The following is a 25,078-nucleotide window of genomic DNA, read 5'->3' on the forward strand; positions in this document are numbered from 1 at the left end:
GTTATTTAATCAAGTGAGTATATACCGCTGTTTTTAATACATGGCATGTGAATCATGAAGACATCAAAATAATATTTTATTGAACTATCCTATTAATTATAAACAAATATTATTTTACATGTTGTAAAGACCACCTCCACGCTGAACTAATTTGAGTTTTGGGTAAGAAGTACTATTTTTTTAGTTGTTAATCTTTAATCTTTATATAACAATATAACAATTTGTATATGCATATATTTCATTTTTTTCTAAGCAAAACTTTCTATATATAATTGATACTTATTTTAGTGTTATATGTCAGAAACTATGCTTAAACACAGTACAGTTTTTATTGATATTAAAGTATTCTAGAGTCTTTGGTATGCTTCTCATAATTGCTCTGCAAAACTTAAGTTTATTTGGGACAGTTCTTAGGATTCCACCTTTATGAAAGTCTCTGTATCTTGAGCAAAGTTTACGTAAGGAGGGCAAGGAGGCCTGTGATACCATAAATCTATCCCTTCTAGGTGGCGATAATAATGGCTACCTTGCTTATTTTGAGACGGGTATGTTAGGAAAGTAGAGCTCTCTCCTAAGTGGCAAAACCAAAACTAAGTTCTACCAAGAAAGATGAATGGATAAAGAAGTGGTGTGTGTATGTATGTATGTATGTATGTATGTATCTATCTATCTATCTATCTATCATCTATCTATCTATCTATCTATCTATCTATCTATCTATCTATCTATCTATCTATCTATCTATCTATCTATCTATCTATCTATATACATATATACAATGGAATACTACTCTGCTATAAGAAAAGACGAAATAGTACCATTTGCGGCAATATGGATGGATCTTGAGATTATAATGCTAAGTGAAATAAGTCAGACAGAAAAAGTAGAGAACCATATTATTTCACTAATGTGTGATATATAAAACTGAAAACAACAGAAGAAGAAGATAAATGAAGAAATAAAAACTCATAGACACAGACAATAGTTTAGGGGTTACCAGAGGGTAAGGGGGGTGGGGGGTTGTAGAAGAGGATGAATGGGGTCAGATATATGGTGATGGAAGAACTGACTCTGGATGGTGAACACACAATGTGAGATATAGATGATGTATTATAGAATTGCACACCTGAAACCTATGTAACTTTACTAATAATTGTCACCTCAATAAACTTTAAAAAAAACAAAAGAAAGAAAAATGTAAGAGAAAATGGTGTTACAACTACTGTTGAGTTAAACCTCACAGCCTCTAGTGAATTAAACCAATTCCCTCAGAGAGAAACCTCCAAAGTAAAGTAAGCAGGTGCCTTACACTGCCATTGGGCCAAGTGCTGAGACATTTCTTGGAACTGAGTAGCCTTGGGATTGGATCAGGAGCTGAAGTGACAGTGAAGGAGGGGCCAGAGTGAATAGTAGGAACTGGACCAGAGCCTGTGGCAGAATGGCTGAGGTCAGCATGGAGAATGCCTGTTGTCCTCAGAAGCAATGATATTAAGTCCATCAGTGAATGTCACTCAGGAACTCAGAAGGAGGGAGATCACTCTTCCTGCCAAATTTTAGGATAATATTTTTGCATAATAAGAAAAATGAGAACTCCAGGTGAAACTAATCCCTGCTTACTGAGATCCTCCTAAAGGTTCAGGAAAATTTTGAATATTACATTAATTCTTGAATTTCTAGTGGCTCAATAAACAATCCTATTACGAAATTGACGTATAAGCAAACTAGATAGTAAGTATAATTATATCCTGATGTGTACGTGTCATTGTTGGGGTTCCCCAGGAAAGGGACTCTAGGACAGAGATTTTTACTCAGGAGATTTATGGTAGAGTGCCCTTGCAATCACTAAGGGACAGGCAGAAGTAGGATTATTCAGAGAAAGCAGTTGAACTGTACTGTAGCTGTAACAGAAGTCTCTTCAGAACCAGTAGGAACTCTGGAGCTGGGAGGCCCCTTTCAGGTTGTCCTGAATTGAAACAAGGAAATGGGTCTTTATTCTGCCCCCCACCATCATTGGCCAATCATTAGATGAGTGCTGCTGGGGTGGGGATGGGATATATTAACTCAACTCTGGGTCACCCCAGCTCTGAGTCATCAGTAGCCAACAATATTACCTGCAGCTGGAGAAAGGAAAGCCTTGGTCTAGGTGGCACCTCACAGCATCATGCACTATAATTTGGTATGTATATCTAGGTTATTTGAAAACTCTAGTACACAATTAATCATAAAATCAAAAGAGATTGTTAAAATCAGTTCCTCTCATTGAGACAGAAAATCTTAGTGGTCTCCAAAGTGGGGTAAGTATTCCCCAGGGAGTACACAGCTGATCCATTGAAGGGCAGGTAAGAAAAATAGAAGTTTGGTGTATATTTAGCCTATCTTGTTCTGTTATTTTTTTATAGTTGTAGGAAGATGTATACAATATGTAACAGTGCAGTGGCACATGTATATAATTTTGCAATATATAAATGTGTATCAAGTGGGTGTGTGTTCAAAGTGTTTTTATGGAATATGTACGTGATGAAAAGAGATAGAAAACCCTCTTATGGGTAGTAAGGATGGAGCTACTAAATAAGAAAGAATGCATGGTTATAAGAAAATATATTGACAAAGAAGTAAATAGATATTCCAAATATAGGGTTCGTGAAAACTCTTAGGAGGAGGGTTCACTGATATGTTGCCTGTTCAGCTTAACATTTCCCACTTCTTGTTTCATAGTTTCAAAGCCATCTTCTTTTTCAAGGTGGGAGAGGGAAATAATCCCACTTCTTTTTTTTTGCTCTCGTGTTAAATTGAGTCCCATTCTTTCATTAGTGTGCAGACCTCCCATTATTCATGATTAAGTTTCTAGAGTTACAAGAGAATATCAAACAAATGCTACCTTTGAGCTGTAGGTTTTTAATGTCTACTAGGATGGTGTGATTGAAACTTAGATTTTTATAGAAGATAGCAGAAAGTCATATTTTGTACAGGTATCACTACAATATTCACCTTTAATATCTTAGAACATGTTCTTTCCTAAGCCAGCTCTCCTAGAGATGAAGAGAAATTTTTTTTATTTTACCAGACTTCTGACTACTGAAAATATGTGTATGTTCTGGCAGGGATGGCTATTGTACTGTCCATATCAAGGGGCAGTTGAAAGGACTCACCACAGTGTCAAACCTGAAAAGGTGCAGACAAGTGTCTTCTGTGAGAATTTATTAATTGGGAATTAGTGTGTGACAATGGAGGAAGTAGAAGTTGGAACAAGTTTCTAAATCTCATCTGTACACTTAGATGATTACTTATTTGTGTCTGAGTAAATACTTAATTTTTTTATTGTAATGGATATTAAGTCCATTCGTTAACGGTTTACTATGAAAATTCCATTTCTCATCATAGGCATAAACAAATGTTTCTCTTGTCCCTTATTTCCATATAAGCCAGCCATATGTGTATTTATTAGCAAACATTGGCTCCATATAGTAGCCCCAAAATACTTTTCTTCTTGGCCTGCCATTGAACTGTACCTCGTTTTCTACCCTGAAACCTTTGTAATTAGAGTTACAAAACAAGCACATAGGGATTTTACTTTGAAAATGCCACTTTTTAAATGTCTTAATAATTAACTTATTTAAAATATTCACCTAGTACTTATTGAGTTCCCACTGTGGGCCTGGTTCTATGCAAGGCACTGAGGTTCACCAGGTGAACAAATCAGACACACCTGCTCTCATGGATTTACATTCTAAGAAAAAGTTAACACACATACAGTATAACTGCAGCTGACAAATATTACAAAGAAAACAGAATCGGATAAGGTAGGGGAAGGTACTTAAGAAGAGTGTGTTAGTGGAGGCCACTGAAAGGGGCATATTTGAGTTGATACTGAATGAGAAATAGCAAAAGAAGAAAAGAATCATAGGGGAATCTGGGAGAACTGTGTTTGGGGCAGAGGAAATAATAAATTCAAAGGATCTGTGATAGAAATAGGTTTATTGTATTCATAGGACAGACAAAGACATGTGGCTAGAACAGAATGAATGAATGAAGGGGAAGAGAAAAACATAAACTAAATTACGGGGAGTCTGGTAGGCTCTGGCAGGAGTTTAGATTTTTATCCTCTGTGGAGTGGGAAACCATGTAAAGACTGTAGGTAGAGGATGATACAATTTAATTAATGTTTTACGAAGATAATTTTGGTTTCATTATGGAAAATAGACCTTGAAGATCAAGAGTAGAAGAAAGTTATACAGGCAGAAGATCGTGGTGAGTGGAGCTAGAATAAGAAGAGTGGATAATATGAGAAGAAGATAGATTTAGATGAATATGGGAAATGGAATTATCAGGAATTGTTGACGGATTGGAAATTGAGGTGAGAAAAAGAGAGAACAAGGATAATATTAATAACTATATTTGGTGGGATGATGGTATAAGTAGTGAAAAAAGGAATCCTGGGTGTGGAGCAGGTCTGGGACTTGTTCATTGGGGTTAATTGGAAATTATGGTTCTGTTAAATCTGAGATGCCAAATAGACACCCAAAGGAACATTCAGAATTCGTTGGCAACTAGAGCTGCAGGTGTACATAGATAGTATTAAAGTCATGAGACTGTCTGAGGTTGCCATCTTCTTGTTAGAGGAACAATTCACATCAAAACTATTAGAGGAGAATATATTTTAAAATGGCAGAATCATATGAAAAAAATGCATATCACAAGAATCTATGTGGAGAAAGCATTTATTAAATGTATGGTGATATCCTGTAGATGCTTACAGAGTTAATCTAGGACTGATCAGATATTTAGCAAAATTAACTTTATCTTACTGAAGAATAATCAGTGTTCATTATAAGAAGAAATTCAATTTTATTTATTTTTTTTAATTGTCAAAATATTTAATTGGATATAAGTGCTTTTAAAATAATAAATTATATAAGATCTAATAATAGGTCTAATAACCACAATAATTTTGAAATAGTGATGATTTTAAACAATTTCAAGATAGCTGCAACCACTGTATCAGGATATGGAAAAATGTAATTTCTACTGGTGACAAAGTCACAGGTACTGCTGTACTGCTATGGCTGCTAATACAAACCGTAATGCTATGGTTTGTTGCCTACATTCAGAGTTGAAATAAATTCTAGGCTTTATTTAGAGGTTAATGAAAAGATATAATTTTTTCCCCCAATCAAGTTCACAGACACCCTGAACTCCATCTACTGTTGAGGATCGATTTGCAGATCCCAGGTTAAAACCCCCTGATAGGGGAACAGTAGAGAAAGTTAATAAAGTAAAACTTTAACTTTGGTTCTCAAAACTCCATGAGGCACCTTACAAAAGCCCTGTTGTGATCCAAAATAGTTTAACACACCAGAGTAGTATCAGCAGGCTTTCATTCATTCCATAATCTTCAGAGAAATTATATTGGCAGAGCAAAATCACAGGGAAGAACTATTTTTCAACCAGTCATCAAATATCCATCTTATAATGCCTGTATATTTCTTAAGCAATTTATCCTTTTTCTGAAGACTAAGTCACTGTAATCAAATCAGGTTCCACAAAATTATGAGTTGTGATGAGCAATAGTGCACTGTGGACAAGTAAAGAGCTGGATCCTACAGCTTCTGCATAAATGTTCAGTGTCCCTCATCAATGGCTCAGCCCTTCCAGGCAGACTCACTGTGTGGTAGATGGGAACCCCTGTGTCATTGTGTGTACCATGACCCCAGAAGAAAAATCACCATTTCCACATTGTTGCTGTTTCCATCACTTCTGTGCATGACACTCTCAAAGTAAAAAATGTCCAAACCTCTGCATTTCACGTCTCACTTTTCATACAGTTTTTTCTCTCTCTTCTACCCCTGATCCTCCTGACAATCGTGAGCCAGGCCCTTGGGAGCACACCACATCTGTCCTTGGTGATTTTTCCCTTTTCTCCACCAGAATCCTAGGGTGAGGCCATCCTTGGTGTCCCGCAGAGTGTGGGTCCCCGTGAGGTTGCAGGAGAGCACCTGGTCAGAGCATGAGCTGGTGAGATACTTTATAGCAGTTTCCTACTTTCCAAAGCCTCTGCTTGAGATGGACAATGATGCTTATACCTTTAAAAATCATCTGTGATAAATATGATGTAACCAATAACCAGTGAGGAATTTTCTAAAGGGTTAACATGGACTTTCGTAGGTGTTTGCCTCAGACTGAATTGTCCTTTGATAATTGATTTGAAACAGTGCTTGATTACTCTGAGTTTATCTGACTGAGGAAATATGTATGCATATTTTAATTCAGATTTTCTCTCCATCAAAATTTACTTTGAAACTTCTTGTGGTTCATATTAACTAAGTTTGTTTGGGGTAAAGTTGTCAGCAAAAATGTCACAGTTATGCAGCAGTTTATATTTAAGCATTAAATAGCATCTATCATTTTTCAAAGAAAATGATGTCAGCAGTTAAAATCCTAACCTCTTAGCAACTGTGAAAAATAATGACCCACTGCTTAGAAATTGCTTTACCTACTTTCAATATGAAACATAAAAGTAATATCACAGCAATTTTGTATAATTATTTTATTGTAAAACCAATAAATGTTACAGTGTCGTTAAAAGTAGTAGGTTTAAGTAACAGTTTATTTCTTTAAACCTAATGATTCTAATACATATAAGAATATTATCAGTTTCTATTAAATATTCATTTTTCTAGAGAGACTAAATCTTCTTTAGAAGGCGGTCTTCATGTGTAAAATAAATTTGATTTTGAAATGTCAGTAAAAGCAATGATCATAACCACTTACTTAAAACCACAAATTATGTAGATATTTTATAATATGTATTTTAATAATCACAATCTACTGGGTTCAAGCATGGATGAGAGACTATCTTATTTTATGTAGGAAAAGACTATGCTAGATTGCCTCTTTTCTTTTTTCTCATTCAGTTCCTCGGGTACCAATATGGTAAATAGTAACTTTAGAGCCCTGATAGACTGAGATGACGTTCTAGTTTAAATCTCAATGGATGGTTATAAGGTTAGTGTTTATAAATACAAAAAACAACAACAACAACAAAAAACACACACACAAAAATAAAACAGCACTTTAAAAAGATATTAGTGTCTAAAAATTTCTGAATTCTGAAAATTGTTCAAGCTTTTTCATTAAACCACTTACTATAAAACACATTTTAGAAACATTTGTCTCTTGTTAATAGCCTGTAACAGTGATGCAGAACTAGTCAGTCATAATTGACTGGTCAGTTGCTAAATGTGATCTATTTGACGGTGGTGTGGCGGTGATTCTGTGAAATTCCTTCACTTCTTCCAACTCCTTTTCTTGCTCAGGAATTTTCTAAAGCACCCTGACTCCTTCCCCCTCATCTCCACTACACAAAAGTTTCATGTCACCAGGCTTACAGTATTAATATTTCAGAAAGACAAGCACTTCTTGATTTTGTATTAGCAATACAGCAGTGATCAAAACACATTTAGTTATCTTTTGGTTCAGAAGAAAGTGTTTGAAATGCACTCAATAACATTGAATGTTCATCTAATTTAGCAATTAGTGTAGCCGAGTAAATTCAATGGAAGGTTGCTTTCTGTAGTTTGTGGCATAATGCACTAAGTTCACTGTTGGCTATCTCATTAGAAGAGATCAATTGTCAGCATAAAATCAACTATTTCAATTAGTGTACAATCAACTGGAAATTAAAGTTTAAAAACTCTTTTTGAAAGTAATGGGTTTTGGTTTGGCCATTGATAATTTACTTTTTATTATTTAAAGAGTGTGTAATTATTTTATGTTAGGTAAAAATTTGACTTTATATTCACTTGGCTGCTGCTGATCTTACACGTTATCATTACCTTTTAAGATTTGAGCCATTTATCTGCCAGGGTTTTTGTTTGTAAAACATGTTGAAAGAACATTGAACACTAGAACTTTCATACTTTTTATTTAGGTGATTAGCAAAAACTATAGCCATTTGTAGGCTAAAACCTCTAATCTTTGTGTTTAAAAAATAATGTGAAATATGGTTTATGTCACAAAATGAGATTCCAAATTATAGACAGCTCCCACTATATTCAGACTTATTTTCAAAAATTGAAATTATTGGGATTTAATTGCTTCAGGAATTATGAAATGTAAAAAATAAATGTACAGCATTATGTTATAAACAAGTAGAATACGTGAAAAAAATATTGCTTTTGACAATTAGTAGACATGTAACTATCCATTCAGTGACCTCAAAGAATCTAAAAAAAAGAAAAGAAAAAATTTCCTTTAGTTTTACTAAAATACATTTGACAGAATATAGTGAGTAATATGCTAAAAGAGCTTGAGTTTTGAGTTAACACAAGGCATATGGCTAAATTTCAGCTCTTGTGGGCACTAGCTGCATGTTTATAGTCACCTTACTTAACATCTTTAAGCCTCAAAATAGTTTTGATACATGATCAAAAAGACAATAACAAGTGAGGTAAAGTTTGTAGAACTGGAACCCTCAAACATCGCTGGTGGAATGTAAAACTACTTCGGAAAATAGATAGTTTCTCAAAAGGTTAAACACAGAGTTATCATATGACCTAGGAATTCCACTTTTGTGTTTATCCAAGGGAAAAGAAAATATGTGTCCACATAAAAACTTGTACATGAATGTTGATAGCGTCATTTATAATATTCAAAAAGCGGAAATATCTTCAATGTTCATCAATTGATGAATGGATAAATAAATGTGATATAAAAAATGTGATATATCTATACAATGAAATATTGTCCAGCAGTAAAACAGACTGAAGTACTTACTGATAATGGTACAACATAGAAGAACCTTGAAAACATTATTCTAAGTAAAAGAAGCCAGTCACAAAGGATTACATATTGTATGACTCAATTTATATAAAAATAGTAATAAGTATGTTTTACCACTTTATTTGGACATCAATTTTCGTTTGTATATAGAACATTCCTTTATACTGGCAACTACTGTGATTGGTATACTGAAGGCTTATCCTACCTAACCCTGATAGTCTTGGGAATACCATACAAATAAGATCATCATTTTTTTATATTTATACTTGGGAAAAAGCAATAGTGCCTCTTTTCTCTGTAACTCATAGTCATTCATTATGTCTCAGTTTGCCTCGACAAAGAATACGTGTACTCTTACGTTCTCCTTGACACTCTGTAACTGACTTGTGTGAGTACTTCTCTGGCGACGAAAAGCCAAGGAATTGAAAAACACAAGGTATTGGGTAACATCTGCAGTGGACTCTCTTTCTCTGTACCCATTTTCTGTTCTCAAATATCTTAGTAACATTAGTGCGATTTTTCATTACTTCTGACCCTACCTAATCTTTGTGTTCCTACTCTCTCTCTGACTTTAGTGTTTTGAGCTGTATCTCACAAACTTGGCTAATTTTTCAGATTGAACCTGACTAATCTTTTTGCTCTGATTAAATGCAAAACCCCTCCTCCAGAATTTTCTGGATGTTAATTCAAGTTTATAATTCTACCAATCTGATTGAATTCCTGGGGTCATAATGGTTCTAAACGCTTCCTAAACAACTCTTCTTTTCTTTTTTTAATTAAAGTTTATTGGGGTGACAATTGTTAGTAAAGTTATATAAACTTCAGGTGTACAATTCTGTATTACATCATCTATATATCCCATTGTGTGTTCACCACCTAGAGTCAGTTTTTCTGTCACCATATATTTGATCCCCTTTACCCTCATCTAATACCCCCCTCCCCCCAGCTTTTCTTTTAGTCATGATTTTCTGGGCCATGTGCAGTCCTCTCCTGATAACTGTCACAACTTGACTCCAAATAATCCAAAGTTTAGCATGCAAAAAAATAATTTACCTAATGATCTTTTATAGCACCCCTTTGCCATGTGTAGTTTTTGATTGGCTCGTGCATATTCTCAGTTTCTGCAGGTATATTATGAGTCTATAATGTTTTGCAGACTCAATAACTGTTCTCTGTAGTCACTTGAATGACATTTTATGAATGTGCTTTGAAGAGGTGATTGGTCAGAGCAGAGCAGTTTCTGGATCTATGTCTAGCAGTTCAGCAGCACTTAACCACATGGCCCCCTGTAGTTTTGAAGCAGTTAATGCACCTTGAAAGTAGGCTGATTTATGAGAGGAATATGGTCACAGGGGATCAATGGGAAAGTTTCTTAGGCACAGGATATTGAAGAAGTGAAATAAATGCTATGTGAAGATTCATTAAAAACTAAACTATGGAAAAGTTCTATAATAAAATTAAACTAGGAATTATAATTTTAAGAAATGTGATAAGTCTTATGAATATAAGTTCTGCATTTATTATGTGTTTCACATTGATGTGATGGAAACTTCACTGGTTTCATTAGAAATAAAACAAATCATAAGTTTTATAGTAATGAGTGTGAATAGATATTTATATGCCTCTTACAAGGCAGGTAGGTCAGATACTGTTTCTGAAAATGATCATTTTGAAATTTTATATGTATCCTGAAACTCATTAAACAGTTGGTAAAATCTAATTTAACTTCCTTTAACATTGCTTTTCTTTTTATCTTAGAAAAGCAAATGAGCATGTCAGCTTTTAATTATAGAAGTCTAATTTTAATTTATTAGATATATATAACACATCAAGATAGTTGCTAAATTTAGTCTATCTTAGTGCCTTCCTTTTGTATGTATTCATTTTTACTTTAACAATAAGAAAACCCTTTCAAGAATTTTGTAAAAGAATTACATTATCAGAAAAGAAGTTTAACATTTTTAGAAAATAAGTATGTTTCTTAAGGCACTTAATATATCTTGAAATGAAGCCCTAACTTAGGAGTTTTTAAATATTGCATTTGTACCCATTAAAATGTTTACAGAGTTTAAATTTCATAATTTCCCTTCTTAAAAATGAAGTGATTCATGCCTCAAACATATCAATGGGAGTTATTTATATTTAAATTCTGATTTAAGTAACTGTATTGTGTTTTTTCATTGATGAGAATTGAGTGGCAGAATTATTATGTCATTCAAGGGCACAGTAGCCTTATTAGAAAACTAATTTTCTAAGTTTTGCTTCACAAATATGCTCATAAGTAGTGAATTGTTCAATTTACCGTACTAATTTATTGAAGTGTCATGTTTTATCCATTCTTAAAAAGACCTCTTCATCTGACTTTTTAAAATGCATTGCATCTCAACCTATAAATGTATTTCCTGAATTTGGAACAAGAAAAAGATATGCAAACTATTATTTATTTAAAACAAGCTTGTATGTATAATACCATTTATGATGTCTTTGCTTACAATTTCCATTATGTCACAGGACATACCCGCATTTCCTCATTGTGTCTAGCAGAGTACCTGGAAAGATAAGAATGTTCAATATATGTCTATTGAATAAATGAATGAAATATATAATTAAGTTGATCCCTACGTGTAAAATTTTAATGGAATGGGAAAGTGAATTTTCCTAATTATCAAATATTAATAGTAACTATTTAAAATCATTCTAATTACAAATACTATGCTTTCAATCTTGGATTATAATTTTAAAATTCCTGTATTGTTGTACTCATTCATCCCATCCACTCATGCATTCACTGAACAAACATTTAGTACCCATTAGATGCCAGGTAGTGTTATAGATACAGGGAGTAAAAAAAAAAAAAAAAACAATGATTAAATGAGGGCATTGATGAGAGTCATTATATTCTAGAAACTGCCTGTTGCAAGTATGAACTAGTCAGCTTCTGAGTGAGTTGGGAAGGCTGACAATATCTTTTTTACTTTACTCAACAAATATTATTGAGATCTAGTATGGATCAGGAGATTTCCTAAGTAGTAGATACATAAAATGGAATAATACTTTACCTGCTTGTAGTAAATCATTCCCATAATAAAAAGATAAAGGATTCACTTTGTAGCTTTTATAGTAAAATTTCTGATCTAGACTCAGAGAATTAGTCACAGTTCTAGGAATCTAGAAGGCATTCAACTGAGATTGAATATAAGATGAAATGCCAGAGAATATTTAATAATACACTGTGGTACCATTGACTTCAATTAGGATATAGTTCTAATTTATTTTAAAAGATATTACGACTTGTGCATAGTAGGTGTGATGACTGAATAAGAGAAATGTTGAACAATGACTCCTTTGTAGCCATTGTTATTGCATCAGTAATTCTATGTTAAAAAACATTCAAAACTTAGTGAAATGTATTATGAAGCATTTGTTTTTTTCTTGTTCTTGCATCTGTGATCAGCTGGAACTCAGCTGATCAAGGCTAGATTTGGCTGGGATTTGCTTGAAGCCCAGCTCTTTTGCATGTGTAAATACTTGGAATTATAGATTTATTTCTAAGTGAGATATTGATTTATTTTAACAAACTACAAAAATCAGAACCAATTACTAACAGAGAAATTACAATTGAAATACTAGTCTGAGCTACAGATGAGATTGAATTGTTATGTTAAACATTTGGACTCATTATTTTGTTAGGATTTGTTTATTAAAGCATAATTAGTAACATTATCAGTATAAAGACATGTTGTGCTATAATTAAATCATTTAAATAATCATTTCTTGAATCTTTAATATGCTGGATTTTGCAATTCATTAAAGTTGATAAGAGTTCTTTGTAAATACAATTTATAATCAATAGTTTGCTTTTCTAGAAATCTTAGAAAATTTAGAATTTGACCTTAACATTTTAGAACACTATGCTCTTCTGATGATGTGTTATGTTTATCTAAAAAACATCCAATAAGACAGAAATGTAGGTTAGAACTACATTACATTTAACTACATTTAACTACATTAAATGTAGTTAGAACTACAATTAGAACATTTGCAACCTGTTCAACTTTGGCAAATATAATAAGTAGATTTTTTTTTTTTTTTGGCTTTAGAAAAATATAGATGATTTTGGAAATGGGCTAGTTCCAGTTTTAATAGAAGAAAAACAACTGACATCCTGAGGTTATTTTTACAGGATACCGGGGTTTCCAAACAATATATTTTCTGTTTCTTATATTTTACACTTAGAATTTGTTCAATCAAACAGGCTGTGTAACAGTATAGAGACACTAGTACAGGCATCTCAGAGATCTCACTGTTCCTCCCAACCCGTAGAGTTTATCACTGGGATGGGGAAATGGAAATGAAGCCACTGGGAATGCAGATGCTCTGCTAATAATTATTTCTTTTTCTTTAAGACGATTCCTCAATAGGCAGGAATATAGACATGTCCATGAGATATTCTTTCCCTAGAAAATTCAATAAATAGGTCTATTTAAGTGAAATAAACTCAGTGCAACTGATTTTGCCTCTGAACACGTACATATCCATGTATTGTCAATCTGTTCTTAGTTATTGAACTGTTAAGCTGAACTGAATGATTATTGTATGTTTAAGAAACATGTGAACCTGCTAAGTAGACTGTTTTAACAAGAACAACAAAAACTTTGTTGTTCCTAATACTTCCTATCATGCGTCAGCCACTCTCTTCCTCACCATGTCCCCTGCTAAAGTCGTTTCTAAACATCTATTCCACTCAGAGAGTCTAGTTGACATTGGTGTAAATTACTTTAATAAACATTTGCTCTGCCTGCTATTGTCCTCATTTAATTTTCACATGTTGGTCTCCAATGGATCAAGCAGAAGGAAGTACATGGGTTATATCTACATGACTTCATTAAGTAAGGAAAAGAAAGAAAAGTTGTGTTTGGAAAGTGATCAAGTTGATAGAGTGCCCCTCTATTAATCAAGTGACCATATTTCAGTAGGAAGCTAGATAGAGCATTTTAAAAGTTTGTTTGTGTATTTATTTGTTTGTGTTAGCAGCCAACAGTTGGTCATACTGCATGTTTCAAGGTTACAAAGGAGCCCTGTGGTGGGACAAATGCAGGACAGAGGAAACACTTAGTTGTACTCAACCACAATCTCAGTTTTCTTCGTTTTGAGGATTTCAAAATAAGAGTTTGCACGGATCCACCAATTCATTATTTTCTCTTTATTGGATGAATGCACATAGATTGCTTTACCTGTATCTTAATTTCAATGTAAACTTTTAGAAGAATCTTTCATTTTTATCAGTGTGTAAGCAGATGTGATTTTTATCCTTTTTTCTTTTCATAGCGGTTACTTCATTTGAAATTTTTCACTTGATTTAATTTAACTTTTTTTTTGATGGTAGATACATCTGTTGCTATCTATGTCTGGTTGTCATTTTAATGGGTTGCCTAGAGGCTGTGACCACAATAGTGCTGCATTTTTCTGCTGTTCCTTTATTCTTTGTTTCAGGTATATCAGTTTTCAAGAAATGGAGTTAGTATATTGTCATAGATTTGATTTTTGCCTCTCCAAAATGTTCTTCTATAATTATCTCAATATATTTGGAAACATTTTATGGTTAATTTACACATGAAACATCAAAACTCCTTCAGAAATTTTTCAGTGTCCCAAATACACGTTGATATAGATTATTTAATAGTTGCTACAAAATTATCTTTGGAACAATAAGTTTTGTTTTATAAAGACATTCCCAAATGTAATTTAAAAGTGATTAAAGTAGCCTTTGATAGCCTAGAATTAATGTACAGTTATTATTTTAATCTTCTTGCACATTTAAGAAGACTGTGTATTTACGATTGGTTATGTAATTTTCAGGGACCAGTGAAAAATGAAAATGTAGATCCTCTTATTCAAAAGTAATTAAGAATTTCCAGACAACCATGGTAGTCCATGCACAGAGCCTTTGGAGGCAGGTTGCGTGCACATGAAGTTCGCTCTATGTGTATATTTTTAGGCTTATCATTTGGTTTGCAAGCACATCCTTAAATTATGAAAACCAATCTTAAAGACAGCTTTACCAGAAGGTTTTAAAAGTGGTAGAAGAGGGAGAAGTGGTTCAAACATATGGTGATGAGAGGAGATCTGACTCTGGGTGGTGAGCACACAATGAAATATACAGATGATACATTACAAAATTGTACACTTGAAATCTATGTAATTTTACTAGCCATTGTCACCCCAATAAATTCAGTAAATAAAACAAATGTGGACTATTAGACCTATAGAAATAAAAGATATAAAGAAAATCACATAGCCAACCTCAAATTCAAAACGTGGAATTCTGACATGAGCCCTCTGATAGAGCTTACTTTTAGGATTTAATATTCTGCCTATATTTTCACTTTTGAAAACTCTAGATATCATTTCTTATTTAACTTAAAATCTAACTTCAGTAAATTCCAACTACTCTCCCAAGTTCTGTCCTAATAATTCAGAGATAACTCTATTTCCTGTTCAACTAGGTGGAACCATATGGAATTGTAAATATTCAGCCTTTTGGCTTACAAAAAAGACAGTTTTATATATTTCCACCTGTCATGGCAGCCTATTAAATATGTGAAGGCAAGAACCCTATAACAACCACCCCAAACAATACCAAATGCATGCTCATAGCCTTTCCCAAAACCCAGGTCTTCTCTGCCCCAAACTAATCATTCTTTGACTCTTCTCCACTATTCATATGAGAAATTTTCAGACCCTTCAATAAGTTGGTTGAGCGACTCTAAAAATTAAGTTTATTAATTTTCATCTTAAAATTTGCCATTCTTTATTTTAAAAAATGGTTCAAATGTTAACTGATAGACTACATAGTAAAACATATTTACCAATTCCCATGGCCTAAGGCAAGTCTAAACCATGACCCCCAATTATGTTTTCTTATCAACTTCTAAACAATATGTATGTTAGCATAAACTTGTGCAATTTCTATGTGAAACCTAAATTTAGTTACATGTATTCTTTATATCCTTTGCCAGCAAATGATCCCTGCAGTAATGCTCCATCTTCCTTTTTTTTTTTTTTTTCCTATTCTTTTCCATTATTCTTTCTCTTAAAGAAAACTATAATGGTTTCTTTGAAGAATCATGGTGTTTCCACTTCCAAGGTCTGAGAGGCATTCTTGCAAGGAGTCTCATAAAACTATCTGACATGGAGGCAATTAACTCAATAATGGCAGTATAATGAATACAGTTAGTTGTAAGTTCTGTATGGCTTGTGTATAACATCAAAAAGCAAATCAGAAAAAAATTCTATTGCCATCTATGTTCTAAATATATAATTTTCTGATGATTTCAACTGAGACAAAAATAACATTAGTACAGTGTAGAGCATTAGAGTTCTAAAATTTTCGTTTGCTGAACATTTTGCATCAGCAAGTTTTATACAGAAGTCCAACATGAGAAAACCTTAGCTCCCATGGAGCTTCTCTCTCTACCACTTGGGAGCTGTATTAATGTCACTGCATTGGCAAGCACACACAGACACATCTACCTGAAAAACATTAAATCTGAATTCTCAGTGGCTGAAACAAACCCAACATTATTTGCTCTGAAATGTCCAGTGTTGGTCAGGCTACCTTCTTCCATCTGTAAGCTATGACACATAATCTTGAGTTACCCAAGACAGAAAAAGAGAGAGTTTAAGAATAACAGCCCTTTTCCTGCCTCAGCCCCAAAATGATACATGTCACTGCAACTCACAGTCTGTTAGTTAGCTATAGGTGCTACATGATCCCAACATAACTAGAAGTCTCTGAATATCTGGAAGTACATGAATATCTTCTGAGCATGAAATATCTGCCACAAACTCTCTTATACTTTCTCAGATGACCCCTGGTTCTTCTCCACAGAAACTCCTAATGCTTTACACAGATGATATAACAACATTAACCTAAAGGGATGATTTCCCTATGCTTCAAGCAATTCTCCATGAAATATTATGCTCCAGTACCCAACTTTCCATAACAAATTATCTACAATGAATCCAACGTTTTATTTCTTGATAAAGGCCGAAATGCCCACATTTTATGTATTCACCAAAGGACGGAGCTGTATTCTCTGACAGACTGCTTAGTGTGAGGTAATGATGATGTTGTTTTTTGAAAGTTGAGCCTCTCAAGACTTCTGACTGAATGGACAGGCTCAGGGAATGCATGGGCATGTCCAAGATTTCCCTCCAAACAATTTTCGGGTCTGCTCTAATGAAGGTGTGAGTCCAGAAAATGTAAGACCTCGAGAGTAGAAATAGTGCCCTATTCATCTTTTAGTCGTTCACATTTTGTTCTGAATCTGGCACTTTCTGTGTTTTAAATTAAGTTTGAGGTTGACATGAAACGAAGTGTTTTGCTGCCGGCTAACCCAGTTCCAAGCTAGGCCCTAAAGCTCAACACTTTCAGAATCAGTTCTTTTCTTCCGAGTCTTGTTCTCCTTTCAGAGTTTCCAATTTTTATTACAGATACCACCTGTCATACAGTGTTTTGGGCTTAACATTTTAGAGTTTCTATTGGGTTTGGCACATTCTTTACTTTTTATATGGTTGATCATATTCCAAGGATTGTTGCCTCTGATTCATGCCTTTTTCTCAATTTTATTTCTCCAGTCTAACTCATTCACATATTAGCTTGCAATTGAGCAATTATAATGGCCTTCTAGCATTTAAACTCTCCTCTTTCAATTGATAGTTCTGTCAGAATTGTCATCTCATAGTAGACTTTAGTTCCCATTTCTCAAAGCATATTCCATTGACACCCAAAGTGACGGTTTTTAATAGGTGCTGCATGCAGGGAAACGGAGATGGAAGAGTTTGGTTAGTAAATCTAGACTATAAATTCTAGATTAAGCAAAGTTGAATAGGGTTTGCTTTTTGCTGTCACTGTGTTAATATATATTGGAAATTTCTAAAAAGGCAATACAGAGTTTCTGTAATATATTTAACAAAGGGATCTGTTTTGTTAGAAGTATTATTTCAGAATGCCATAGATCAAACTTTCAGGGATTCCTCATTATAAACAGAATCACATCTAGAAGATTTAGTATTGTATTCGAGGCTCTCTACAACAGGCTTAGTGAACATTTCTAGTCTGTTTTTCCATCATTTCTTCACATGTTTTTACTGAGATCAGTTTGCACTCTGCAGCTTTTTGTGCATCTTATATGTCTTTGTTCTTATGGTTGTTTTTTTACATGGAATCTCTTGCAACCCTATTCACCTTGCTAAACTGAACTCATTGATCATGAATAAATCCCCCTCTTTCTTTATTAAGATTCATTGAGATGTTATGTCCTTACAAATCACAGTCAGAAGTAATCTCTATGAAGAGTGCTTTCATACAAGGATGGGAAAGTTTTACTTTTATTTTTTTAATTCAAGTTTATCGGAGTGACAATTGTAGTAAAGTTACATAGGTTTTACTGTACAATTCTGTAATACATCATCTATATATCACATTATGTGTTCATCACTCAGAGTCAGTTCTCCTTCCGTCACCATATATTTGATTCCTTTTACCCTCAACTACCACCTCTCTCCCCCACTACCGTCTAGTAACCACTAAACTATTGTCTGTGTCTATGAGATTTTGTTTCTTCTTTGTGTTGCATTCTGCCATAAGAAAAGATGAAATACAAGTGCCATTTGCGACAACATGGATGGATCTTGAGATTATTATGCTGAGCGAAATAAGTCAGGCAGAAAAAGTTGAGAACAATATGATTTCACTGATATGTGGTGTATAAAACTGAAAACAACAAAGGAACAAGAGTTCTACTTTAGTGGGATAATTACTATGTACCCAGCAACGTGTTAGGTTTTTACATATACCTATTTACATATACTATTTAAAAAAGTATCTCATCAATCCAATGAATAAATATTAACAAACATATTGTATAGATTAAAAAATACTGAGACATGCACAGTTAATGCCATGTATGCAGGTTTTCTCAGTTATAGGCTAGAGATGCTGTGATTTAAAGAAGATAGAACTATATCCAGATTTTCCTTGAGTTGCTTACACTGTATTCCATACCAAGTTTCCCCGAAAATAAGACCTAACTGGAAAATAAGCCCTAGCATGATTTTTCAGGATGCTCGTAATATTAATTAAGCCCTACCATATTTCCCCGAAAATAGGACTGGGTCTTATATTAGTTTTTGCTCCAAAAGATTCATTAGGGCTTATTTTACATTACGAGCATCCTGAAAAATCATGCTAGGGCTTATTTTCCAGTTAGGTCTTATTTCTGGGGAAACACGGTATCACTTGGTTTTTATTTCTTTTGTAGTACTTGATGAATTCTACCATATATACTAATGATTTATAGCTAGAATACAAGCTCTGTGATGACAGATACTATACCTTGTTAGATACATAACTATTATAATTGCATGTTGCATTGATGGATACACATTAATATAAATTTGATAAATTCTGTTATATTAACTGCTCTTGTGATGTTTTATTTGCTTCTGTACGATGTGTCATAGTTTTCTTCATTCAAGTTCATGTTAGAGTATCTCTGGGAACTAGATCATATCATGTCACTATAATAGATGTGTCCTGACAAATGCCTGGATTGTGCTTTCCAGAGACCCTCTTCTTCACGCTGTTGCTCCAGGATAAGCTTTAGGACTTCAAGTTTATGAAGGAATTTACATGAAAGAGTGACAATAAAACCTCATAGCCTGTATCAGTACACAAAAAGTAAGAGATTTTCTAGGTCAGTACAAAGGTGGGACAAAATCAGAGAGGTTAAAAGAGAGGTCAGCAGTAACCCTAGTGCAGAACTTTTTAAATTGTTAATTGAAAGCATTTTTATATGTGCCTCGCTTGGGAGCAGAACTTAACTACTATAAAGAAGGGGTTGAATATCAAGAAAGGCTCAAAAATACTTTTATTTTGTAGGCTCAGGCATGACCCTGAACAGTTATGTATTGCAGATTCCTCTCAAAATTATCATCTTGAGAGTAATACTTGCTTTTAAATATATATTTTAATGTAATTGCATTCTGTGACTGTTACTGGCTGTCTCATTAGTCAATGAAAATAGGAATCCTTCATTTTTATCTAAGAACTGGGTGTTTTCCAAGGTCAAACCTGGGATTTAAGTCTTTTTTCAAAACAGGCTAGATGGCAGCTGAAGAATTTACACGGATTCCTGTACAAGAACTACCTCCTCTGCGGTCCAGGAACACCACGGGTGCCTCAGAAATGATTTAGCTCATTGAATGATGTGTTTGATTCTATTTACTTACTAGGAAAAATAAAGATAGATGTTTGAGAGTCTCCATGTTCTTTCCAGAGGCAAATGGAACCCAGATGTTCTCAACTCCTTCAAATTTCAGTGGTCACGCCTCACTTCTAGCTAATGGAGCAGTATTCTAAAACCCACCAAAGTTGACCACAAGACAACCAGTCTTCTATCAGCTTCTTGTCTCCAGACATTTTATGGGAAACCTTGAGAAATATATCAGTGGATTAAAATCTGTTCTTTTTATTGCTCTTGAGCTGTTACACTGATGTTACAGCAGAAGAGTGTTTCATTCTGTAAGTCAACTTCTGCCATCTCAAATCACATTTTTTACAGAATAATGTTGCTCTGCATTTCTGCTTTTGTCCCAAGTAAAAGCACAGGCTTTTGTCTTAATTCCTCAAAGGTTTAATACCAGGCTGTAATATTGTTATTATATCCCCTAGGGTTTAACGACACCCATGGGGATGCTTTAGATCATGTCTTCCAGTTCCCATGCCAAAGAATAAAAGTAGTTTCTATCACTCCCATCTAAGGTCTTCCTCTTGTGTAACTATAACCTGTACAAAAGCAATTTTAAGCACTAAAATAATCATCATCTTTTCTATTATTAGAAAAGATAAGACAAGAGAGGCTTATCACCTCCTCAAAACTTTTTATTTCACAATTTATTTCAGATAGTTGTTTACACATCTCCATTCAAAAATCCCATTGTTGTGTGTTCTTCCCAAACAATGAAACAAATTGTCAAACCCCGCTCCCTGCCAGGTTTATTCAAGAAAATAAAATGCACTGAACTCCTCTTCTTAGACAGGCATCGTTGAAAAAGCAAGCTTAGAATGGAGCAATTACCTTTTTAACGATATGGAAGATTAAACTTTCTCAATTTTAACACTTAGACTGGGTTAAATGCAAAATTATTATTCAATAAATATGTGAAAAATATTTTTTTTAAAAATCAGGTTTAGGAGACTTAGACATAACCTTTGTACTCATGGAGCTTAGTGTAGGAAGAGTCATGGATATGACCCAAATGACAATATGTGTGATTAATGCCAGGTTATATGATATGAAAGAGGCGCACATGACGCCACAATACTATAATTTACTGAAGTAGGTATCCTGATATGAAAGATAATTAGGATTTCATAGGAGAAACAAAACAGCCTCCTAGAGTGAAAATACCAGATTACCAGAGAGAGAGAGAGAGAGAGAGAGAGAGAGAGAGAGAGAGAGCTCAATAGTGTGTGTTGAGAAGTGTGAAACATTAGAGACTGAAAGAAAACCTGTGTGATTGAAGCTCAGAGAGCAAGGGAGGAGTGGCATAAGATGATACTGGAAATAGGCAAGAATGGGACATCACAGGACCTGGTAGTAGATGATAAATGGTTCTATCTTTTTTCAAGAAATAGAAAGCCATACAAGGGTTTTAAGTTGAAGCATGTGTTACCTAGATTTATATTTGAAAAAAAATCACCCCTGTAACTGCAATAAATCAAATAGATTACATGGAAGCTTCATAAACATAGGAAGATGATTTAGTAGATTATATAATCGATTCATAATAATAATAATATGGATTAAGGTAGTGAAAAGCAGGAAAGATAGATGGATGTGAAAGCCATGTAGGAGGTAAACTTCACTGAATTGTTGATCATTTATTTGGTTCTGAGATGGGTGGGGCAGCCTGGGATCAGGAATAATTCCTAGGTTTTTGGCAAACACACTAGATTAAAGGTGTTGACATTTCCCAAAATAGAAATCAGAGGGATAGAATTAATAAATTAGAAGGAGCATTTGTTTACTCTTGAATATGAAGTTTGGAACATTTTTGAGAGTTGATATCAAATAGAAAATTCAGTTTGCTGATTTAAACCTCAAAGGATATTTGAATTAGAGATTTGAACTGTATCATCATCAACCAGTAGAGATAATAGATTTCATAGGTGTGGATAAAATTTTCTAGGGAAATTACAAAGTGACAAAAAAAATTGGGTGTGGGACTGAGTATTGAGGTAGAAATACAGCATATAATATGGCTAGTTAGAGGAGGATGAGCCTTTGCAAAACAGCAGAAAGATCAGCCAATGATTCAGATGAATTTAGATTTTCAGCTCCAGGAAAAAAAAGAAAAATCAAACATGACTGTATATCTGTCTCAGCTATATGTCTACTTATTAGTTGATCTTAACAAACGCTTATATCATGATTACAATGTTCCAGGTTTTGTTCTAAGTGTTTTACAGATATTATCTTACTTAATTTTAAAATAGCATCCTCCCTATTTCCTACTTCTATCTCTACTTCCCTATAATAACAGATTTTAGTCATCAAGGAACAAATATGTCAGACATAATGGCAGTTATGTTAACTAGGTAAACAAACAAGTATAATAAATAATATCCAAATCTCTGTGTCTTATTACAGTAAGTTTATGTTTCACTATAATATGTAATACAGATAGGTCATTGGGGTTGGTGTTGAAGATTCATGCAGGAATCTTCCATCATGTGGCTCGAGTTTCTCTATGTTAATGGAGTCTTCTTCATTCAGCTGGTGGAATGGGCAAGATTAATCACAGAGGAAGTTTTAATGGGATCAGATTGGGAGTAACCTACAGCATTTCCCATTCACAAAAACTCTACAACTTAAAATGCAAGGGAGGTTGGGAAAAGTGGTCTTGTTAGGTGTCTATGACCACAAAGCATTATTTTTGCAACAGAAATCTGGCCAAAGTTAAAGGATCTTGTAACAAAAGCATGTTTATTTGTTTTTATTTTTCTTAAGCTATGGAGTTTTCTTATTACAGAATTCAGTACATCACATAACGGGATGCACTCAGCATGTTCCATTGTCTAGAGGAAATGGAAAACAAATATTCATCTCATTACTCTGGGACTTTCATTGCTCTAGAATCTCAAATAATACCATCAATGTCTCTTCTGCAATTGGCTCAGGTTTCTTAAAAATATTGTCAGGAGGGAAGAAATTTAAGTCACGGAAGTCAATTAACTTGAGAGTCTGCATACTTTCCTATGGGGCCTTGGGAGTCATCTACTCAGCAGCCTGGGGATGAATTCCATTGCAGCTTTGACATTTTCCATGCTAATAGTTCATTCTTTCCTGCCTATTACCAGGGCTCTCAAAATTATACAGATTTACCACTAGAAACAGGAACATCTCTAGTGCTGATAACTTATCTCCTAAGCACAGTGGTGGAGAACACCATCACACAGTGTTTTGGTAAGCAAATGTGGATTCATACTGTCTTATTCATTGCTTGAGTTTTATTTTTACCTAGATGTACCAACAACAGAAGCGACACAGCACACCTTTTTTTTCCTAAACTAAATTACAAATTTTTGTTTTTCACAGCATCGCAATGGCTATGACCCTTAACAAATACAGTGAGACAGTTGGGTCAATGATGATGTGACAACCACATGGAGCAAAAGTGTTCCTTTGGTTTGAGAGTCCCTCTCTCTCCTCAGATATTTTCATTCACATATCTTTACTTTGATTAACATAAACAGATTTTGTTTTATAAGTGAGGAAAAGTAATAAAACTAATTGTTTTTCAAAATGTTAAAAATAGTTTGGAAAATAAAATTCTATTTTTATGTGAAGTTTATTATTAGATTTAGCTGTGTTTCTATAGAAGAACAAGTTTGGAAAGTGGTGAATGAGCTAAAATCTATGGCACAATGTTGAAATCCTCACAGGTAAATGCTTTAATATATATATGGGTTTGAAGATCTGTCATGAAGATCTATTGACTTATGTGGCTTGTAATGAAAGTTACAGATACTTTTTCCAGATTGTATTTCTTCACATAAGGTTTTATAAAAATGTAGCCAGACTTGTTTTGGAACATATATTAGGAGAGAAGAAAGTGTGTTTTCCAAGACTTGATATACAGAAACACTAGGTTTAAGTTCTGACTTTATTTCTGAATTGTAAATAGGTTTATTTATACTAAAAAAGATAAGCAAATGTACATGGAAGCTAGAAAGAAAATCTGAGGTGGGGGTGAAACAGTCATCATTCAAAGGACCTATGGCCAATGTGTTATCTAAGGAAGCCCATAGTCTAAGCACCTTCCACCCTCCTGCAGTATGAAGGAATGAGGACATAGCAGTAGGTTAGCCATAGCATGACTCCCTTATATTGGCCTGATATCTGATAACTTGTTGGGGGATATTTTATTAACTAAGAATTCTTGAGACTACTTTCAAATACAGTGGGAATCGCTGGAGACTTCTGAAATAAGCCCAGTCAGATTTGAAGCTCCTCAGAGCTCACAGATCTGTACTAAGATTAATTCTTCTAACTAACAATTCTAGTGATATAATGTCAGTTTTCAGAATAAGGGATCATGGTCATTGCCTAGTGGTCAATGTTAGAAGAGCATTCTCTACACAGGAGGTTAAAGGATGGAAAGTAAAGATGTAAGCATCTCATTTCTGTCCTTTAGAAAGGCACTTCTATGGCAGGATGCCCTTTTTCTCATGACTGAATAATATTCCATTATATATACGAGGGGTGCCAAAAAAATGTATACATATGACTTGTATTCATCTTTTGTTATCGGTATAGATTGAGTATTACAATTTTAATACAGTTTTTTTTTCCTTTCTTAAAATGTGTATACATTTTTTTGGTACCGTCTCTCTCTCTCTCTCTCTCTCTCTCTCTCTCTCTATATATATATATATATATATATATATATATATATATATATATATATATATATATATAACACATCGTCTTAACTATACAATGATAACACTTACATGTGGAATCCAAAAAGAGTACAAGTTTGAAACAAGTCACAAATAGGTCCTAGAAATCTAAAGCACAGGATAGTGAATCTAGACAACAATGTTTTATTATCATCATCAAACTTGCTAAGAGACTAGATCTTAATTATTCCAACCACTAAAAAGAAATAATAGTTAATATGAAATGATAGAGGTGCTAATTTCACTACAATGGCAATCATATTACAA

The 25,078-nt window shown here is 33.9% G+C and overlaps 1 protein-coding gene across 1 annotated transcript in view; it reads left to right on the top strand.

Annotated features, from left to right (window-relative positions):
• Window positions 1-25,078, top strand: part of GPC5 (glypican 5) — a 1,198,702-nt gene that overhangs the window by 414,828 nt on the left and 758,796 nt on the right. The gene's annotated exons all lie outside the window — the stretch shown is intronic.

Source organism: Rhinolophus sinicus, linkage group LG04 (genome assembly GCF_036562045.2).
Source record: "Rhinolophus sinicus isolate RSC01 linkage group LG04, ASM3656204v1, whole genome shotgun sequence".
Lineage (NCBI taxonomy): Eukaryota > Metazoa > Chordata > Mammalia > Chiroptera > Rhinolophidae > Rhinolophus > Rhinolophus sinicus.